Source organism: Diospyros lotus, chromosome 6, assembly GCF_014633365.1.
Source record: "Diospyros lotus cultivar Yz01 chromosome 6, ASM1463336v1, whole genome shotgun sequence".
NCBI lineage: Eukaryota > Viridiplantae > Streptophyta > Magnoliopsida > Ericales > Ebenaceae > Diospyros > Diospyros lotus.
The window spans coordinates 45,288,869-45,296,383 of NC_068343.1; the positions used below are offsets into that span (position 1 = coordinate 45,288,869).

The 7,515-nt window shown below is 27.9% G+C and overlaps 1 long non-coding RNA gene across 1 annotated transcript; it reads left to right on the forward strand.

Moving 5' to 3' along the window:
* The first annotated feature begins 3,943 nt into the window (after window positions 1–3,943).
* LOC127804127 (uncharacterized) lies at window positions 3,944–6,589 on the forward strand. The gene is made up of 3 exons (XR_008023656.1): window positions 3,944–4,130; window positions 6,056–6,189; window positions 6,348–6,589. It is a non-coding gene; the product is annotated as an uncharacterized LOC127804127 (long non-coding RNA).
* The last annotated feature ends 926 nt before the right edge of the window (window positions 6,590–7,515 follow it).

Below are 7,515 nucleotides of genomic sequence, written 5' to 3' on the forward strand. Positions count from 1 at the left end.
AAAAAAAAAGAACCATTAATTTATGAATTCGATCTAATCAATTAGTTAAATTTAATTAAGGAATATCAATTAAATAATATTACATAAAATGATGGTATTTACTATTTATATATTAAAAATACTAAAATAGTTCAAATTGTAGAAATTAGCATTTGTTTTAAAATATAAAACACAATATGAAAATATATTTGTATTAATATTATTAACAAAGATAATACGTATGTATTAAATTAAAATCAAAATTAATTATATAATACTTTTTTGTTAAAGAAAATAGTAAAAAATTAATGTATTATGTTTGTATGTATGTAAACAATATCTCTTATTTTAATTCGATTAATAACACATAAAAACTGACATAAAATAAAATCACATAGAATAATTCGACATACTCCATTGCAAATTCTAACCTAGGAAAAGATTTCAACTTTCCCCTCATTGACATAACTACCAACAAAATCTCAATGAAACTAAAAGAAAAACAACAAAAAATTTCAATTCCAAAGAAAGACAAAGATTGGTATATTATATATATATGGGTGTGTACACACACACACAACACACACATGCATATACACTGTAAACATCACACACACAGTCACACACAACACACACATCTATATAATAAAGGAAACATCACAAACACACTCACACACACATATACATGATATATACATAGATACACACAGAACACACGCACACAACATACACATTTTTACTTTATCTAATTTGAATAACTCGTGCCTCTACTTTATCTAACTTTAAATATTTTTGTAAAAATATTTTTACACAAATTATAAGTGTAAGATAAAAAAACAACAAAAAAATATGAAGTATAAAATGAAAAATAAAAAAAGTGGCCGGGGAGAGGGTATCCCTCCCAGCCCACGCCCTTCCCTTGGTTCTAGACCACCCCTCCCCCCAGCACCACCCCCCTCCCCCAGCAACATGGCCGGCGGCTGCATGTATATCTATAAACACAGAGAGACACTACAACAGATTTTGCTATTAGTGACAATTTTTTAGTGGCGCTATGAATTTTCGTCACAAAAAGTACTCTTTTGGTGACGATATAAGCATTTCGTCACCAAAATTCGTGAACTGTTATTTGTTGGTGATGATTTTGAGATTTCGTCACAAAAAATCGTCACGCATAAGTTGGCACTAACTTTTAGCGCCAATACTCAATTGCAGAAAATGATTTCGTGACGTTTTGTATATGTAGGTGACGAAAAATAAAATGTCAACATGTTAATATTATATTAGGTGACGATACATTTGTGTCATAAATGAATGAATGACCATCTGTGACGCATTGAATATCGTCACAATTGTAAATAATATTAAGTGACGTTAACTTTGGTCACCTATTGATAGTAATATTTTAGATTGTTGCATAAGATGACGACTTTAGGAATGTCACTAATCAGTGTTACATTTGGGGATGATATTATTTGTGTCACGTATACAAGAATAACCTATTTGTGATGCATTACATATTGTCACATTTGTGAATAATATTAGGTGACATTGAGTTTCGACACCCATTATTAGTATATTGTAGTTTAATGCATAAGGTGATGACTTTTGAAATGTCAATAATGAGTATGACAATCGATGATAATTTTTTTTCGTCATGTATACAAGAATACCTATTTGTGACGCATTACATATCGTCACATTTGTGAATGGTGTTATGTGACATTACATTTTGTCACCCCTTCTTAGTATTAGGTGACATTATATTTCATCACCATTTTTTAGTAATATTTTAATTTGATGTATATAGTGATGATTTGAGAAATGTCACTAATCAATATTATATTCAGTGATGATCTATTGCGTCACATATTCAAAAATACCTATTTGTGACACATTACATATCGTCATATTCATGAATAGTATTAGGTGATAGTGAGTTTCGTCATCCATTATTAGTACTTTTTTAGGTTAACACATAAGGTGAAGACATTGGGTGATGATTTATTTGCATCATATATAGAAAAATACCTATTTATGACACATTACAAATAGTCACATTTGTGAGTGTCATTGAGTGATGTTGAGTTTCGTCACCAATAGTTATTGATAATTTTTGTGTTGTGTGCACAAGTTAACAAAATATTAATTGCCACTATTTCGTATCATATTGGATCACGAAAAAATACATCACATATGGTTATTTGTCAGTTAATGAGTAATTAATTACTTATTAATAAATAATTATTAATAATTCTTTGAATATTAATACTAAATTTTAAACAAAATATTAAAATTTATTCTAAATAGCATTTATATTATTTATAATATTATGCAATCTTAATATCTTTTAAATTTATTAGTATTCATGTTGAAGTTCTTGCCTTTTATCTAAGACAGAAACAGGTGAGACGAATAAACAATGACGTATTGACAATAATATAATTTTATTTTAGAAAAAAAACTTTAAGTTGAAAGAGTAGGGCAATGTTTAAGTATCGATAAATGTATTTTTTTATTAGATTATATGCATTTATTATATCTTATTTTTAAAATTGAGATAATTTTATTGGTTAATGATAAATATATTATGATTCGAATTATTTACTTATGGAATTATTTGAATTTTAAAAATAATATGTAATAAATGTATCTTATTTAAAAATAAGATTAATTTATTATTATTTAGCATTTGAATTATTTATATATATATATAATTTTACTAATAAGCACACTTGGCTTTATTAAATGTGTACACATTGTGAACAAATACTATATTTAAAAAATAAATAAAAAGTTTAAAAATCATAATATTGTTAAAATTTTAATTATTTTAAATTTTAAAAATCACAAAAATAAAACAATATCGAGGAATTGTATTATATAAAAAGAAATCTAGAGCCAACCTTGTTAGTTTTTTTTTTTATTTGTATAAATAAGAAAACTTTTCGCTAAGTTAAAATATGCTCACAATTTTAGTGAAATTATAATTTCACTTCAAATACAAAAATGACTTATACATCAAAAAGTTTGCAGGTAATCTTATTTGCTCCTGAAACTTATTTTTCTCTTGCCAAGCCTCTCGGAGACACCAAGAGACACTCTCTTGCATCTTAATCAAGACATTTTTTCATATAAAAAAAATTATTATTATATATTGACGATAATTGTGTAAATTCAACATATAATAACGGTTCTTAAAACTTAACTCGAACATTCAAATTTTATTAGAAAGAAATTATTTTTTAAAATAAATTCACGAAATATCTCCTTATTTTTTATGGAAGTATTATCAAAACTATTTCTAAACTCTCTAAATACCTCTTTATATGACAGTCATATATTGTTAGTTTTAAAATTTATTTTCTTTTTAGTGTTTAGTTTTACTTTCGTTGTTTATAAATTTGTCTCATTATTTTTTTGTGAGACTCCAAATCTACCCTGTTAATTTGTAGATGTTCTACGATATTCGTTTAATGTAATTATTATTTGTATAAAAAATTAATTATTTGAGGTAATAAACTAATAATAAATAATCTAATATATCAAAATAATTTATTATATTTATTTGATTTATAATATAATTAAAATTTTAAATAAATATTAATTTGAAATATAATAATTTAAATTATTTTATTATCACATTTTAGATGATTATAATAAATTAAAATTTAAAAATATTTAATAATTATCATAATTTAAATTATTTATCAACTATATAATATATATCATAATTTTAAATTATATTATTTTTATCAATTTAATAATTATGAATATTATTTTTATAAATTATATATATATGTATATTTTATTTAATTATTATTAAATAAAAAAATAAGAAAGACCTAGGGCCAAAATCCCCCTCCCTCCCAAAAATCCCCAAACCCCCAGTCAGTGCCTTCCTCTCTTCTCCAAACCCTTCTTTCTCTCTGGCTCGCTCTTGCTGCCTCGTCGTCGTCGTCGCTCGCGGCTCACTGCTGCCCTCGCCCTTGCTCTCGCCTCTCGCAGCTCGCCCTCGCCCTCATTGAACTTATTTATTTCAATGAGACGTGAAGGTTGCTCTTGGTTATTTCCGTAACCATCTCACGCCCAAGTTGCTTGCCGTTCCAAATATTGACAAATTTGCTCATCTCATTAGGGAGCAGCGCAAGGTGATTCTATGCTGGATGCATCTAAATCACATTTAAATTCTGGTTGTGTTTATATGTGCATAATAGTCTTATATATTTCCCTTAAAAAAATCCTGTACTGGTGAATCTCCTTTATCTGAAGGATTATTTGTTTACTAATTTATAGCTGATTGCACTATTGTATTAGGCTTTTTTTTGAAAATTTCCAGTGAAAATAGGTATCAATCTTGGATTATCTTTCTGATGCTCTCTACATGAATGGATTTTGGTTTTCTATTAATATTGTATGATTAGATTTTCCAGTCTGACATTCATAATTGAACAAACTACAGATACGTAGCAGTTTTGATACAAGCAAGTTTGAAGTTTACATCACTTTGATTGTATTATATGTTATATACATTGTTAAACAATAAATGTTCATTTAGATGTCTATCAGAATAAAGTAAAGTAGCTTTTTTCTGCTTACAACTCCTCTAGCAATTTGTTCAACTTGAAGCTGTAGATATTACCAATGGCAAGTGTTTAGGTTTTTCACTGGTGGGAAAAAGATGGAACATAAAAAGGTATATGCTCACACCCCAGGAGAGGGAACTTCCACTCTATCTCTCACTGGGGTTTATTTCATCCACAAATTCAATGTTGTTGACCAACTAATAAGGCTGATCATCATTTTTCTATTACATTACTTTTCTTGCTGTAAGTCATGGGTATAAAATTCATTTTTTGATTGAGGAAGTAGGAAAGTATCTCTTTTGGTGACATCTTGATAACATTTTTTATCCCTAATAAAAATGTATCTGTATTTGCATCGGTAGTGACAAAAGTCTATAAAATTTGAAATGGCCATGGATTGGGTTTGGATCAGGGATCCTCTCCCCTGTCCCTGACTCCCTGTGTCCGTGTTCCCCTATTGCCTATGTCCTCATCGAGTAATGTATTTATTTCTCCATTTCCATCCCTGTCAAGTAAGATACCTATTATTTGATCAATTTATATAAAAAATAATAATGTTTTTTATTTCAACATTCTGAAACTCATTGAACTTATTTATTTTTTTTTTATCATTTTTCTTTTCTAAATCTAGGTTTACAGACATAGTGGCCCACAATCCCACAGAGTTTACCAAAGATTCTTCGTCCTCTGATGCTTTTGCTCAAGCCATTGACACAATTTCTTATGTTCTTTGGTTTCTTTGTGTTAAAATTCTTGCTCCTGATGTTTTTATAATGCAGGTGAGCTTTGAAGGATCTGTATGGGTGAAACACTGATATTTATTTAATATTTTGAAGTCAATTTATTTTATTAGCTTTTTTGATTCCTTGTTTTTTCCCCTATATCTTAAGAATTAGATTGGAAGTTCATTTCCTTGGCTAACTCTTTAACCAATAGAACTTGTGATGTCTGTAGAAATGTTGGTCAAAGTTTGCTATTGCTTTTCTGAAATACTTGTCTCTTTTTGCATTATTTTTTTTAATATTATTGCATTGTGTATTGGGTTATTGAAGCTCTGGAAAGAAAGTTGCTAGTTTTTAGTTTCTTTCTTTCATCTACAGAAGTCTTGTATTTTTCTTTTATTGTGTTCTACATACTCACTAAAACAGTAACTTATCATGTTGTCTTTCAGGTGGCCTCTAGCCTTTAATCTTGCATGTCTACATTTTATTTACCATAATTCTAGTCAGATTTATTTTTGAGTTTTACATGCTTGGAATGATATCTTGATCTAAAGTACTTTGTTTCTGCTTCCTGTAGAATCCACCATCTGTTCCAACTTTAGTGGCTGTAAAATGGGCAAGTTAGCTTAGGCATGCTGTACTTATCATCAATTGGCATAATTTTGGATATACTTTATTTGCATTGTCTCTTGGAAGAAGTAGTCTTTTGTGGCACTGTACCGTTGGTATACTTCAATGCCTTGTTAACATTTCTTTGGAATTTTGAAGGGCTTTCTTGTCTGTATACATGAAGTGTGAGTTTTTGGACACTGATGAGCAATTACAGGCAATTACTATAATTCTTCATGAGTCAGGGATTCAAGTGCCTCTTTCGATTCTATCTCTTTTCACCCCAAATCAAGGTAAGAATAAAATAATTATTTTTCTATTTACTTCATTGTTAAATAAACTTTATATGTGTCGAACGTAATAAAATTTCTATCTTACATTGCATGTTTCTATCATTCTAACACAATTACTACTATGATTGTAATATAATTACCACTGTGATTGATTTCAGGTTCAAATGAATCGCATGCACAATCAACTGAAGTGTTGGAGTGAAGACATTAAAGTATATTGTGGTGGTACTTGCATCGTCATATTCGAATAAGTTTTGTGAAATTTACTTTTTTAATTTAGAACTTTTATTGAAATACTAATTAGATGTTAATTACTTTTATATTTTTTGATGTGTCATTGGAATTTATTTTTTGTGATAGATTTGTTCATTATATATCAATTCATTTGTGTGTGTAATATAATTTTAGTATTTTTAATTTCAAATTTTAGATCAATTGATAGTGAGAATAATATGTCAAAAAAAAAAAAAATACAAGTTTATACAATTTGTTACAAAAATAATTGTCACTTATTAGATTGTGCAATTTTGGGTGATGACTTGTTTTTGTCACCAAATTAACAAATTTAATTTATGAATTTATGACAATAAAATTTTGGCCATTATCTATACATACAATTTTGAGTAACAATTTATTTTGTTGTCGCTAAAGATGATATATAATTGTATAAATTTAAGATGCTTTTAAATTGTCATCAATTGATTATTTTATTTTTTGAAAATTTTATTAACGTTACAAAATACATGCTTATAGTGACAAAAAGGTCTATATATGACAAATTTTATTTTGTGGCAAAAAAGTTCGTAAAAAAATATATTTGATAGGTGACAATATTTATGCATCACTAATTAATATATCGACTCAATTTATTAGTGACGAAATCAATATTTGTGACGAAAGGTAGTTACCTTTTGCAACGATTTTTTGTGTCACTAATTATATGATATTTTGTGACGTTTTAGTTTGTGTCACCAAATCACACTTTGACGATTTGATCTAATAGTGACGAAATATAAAAAGACTATAGTGACGACATTAATGTCATTGTTGTCATAGTATTTAGTGATGATAGAGATTTTGTCACTATAAGAAATCTCATCACAGTAGTTTTGTGACGATTTGAACTCTAAGATGACACATTTTTATTGGTTTTAGTGGCAAAATTACGCGTCACTAAAGGAGATATTTTCAGTGACGACAAAAAATTCGTCACCTTTCCTTTATGCATTTGTGACGAAATATAAAAACGTCACTAATTACTTTTCCCTACGGACCTAACATGACGATGATTGTGACGCCATAAAATCGTCACCAATACCGTTTTAT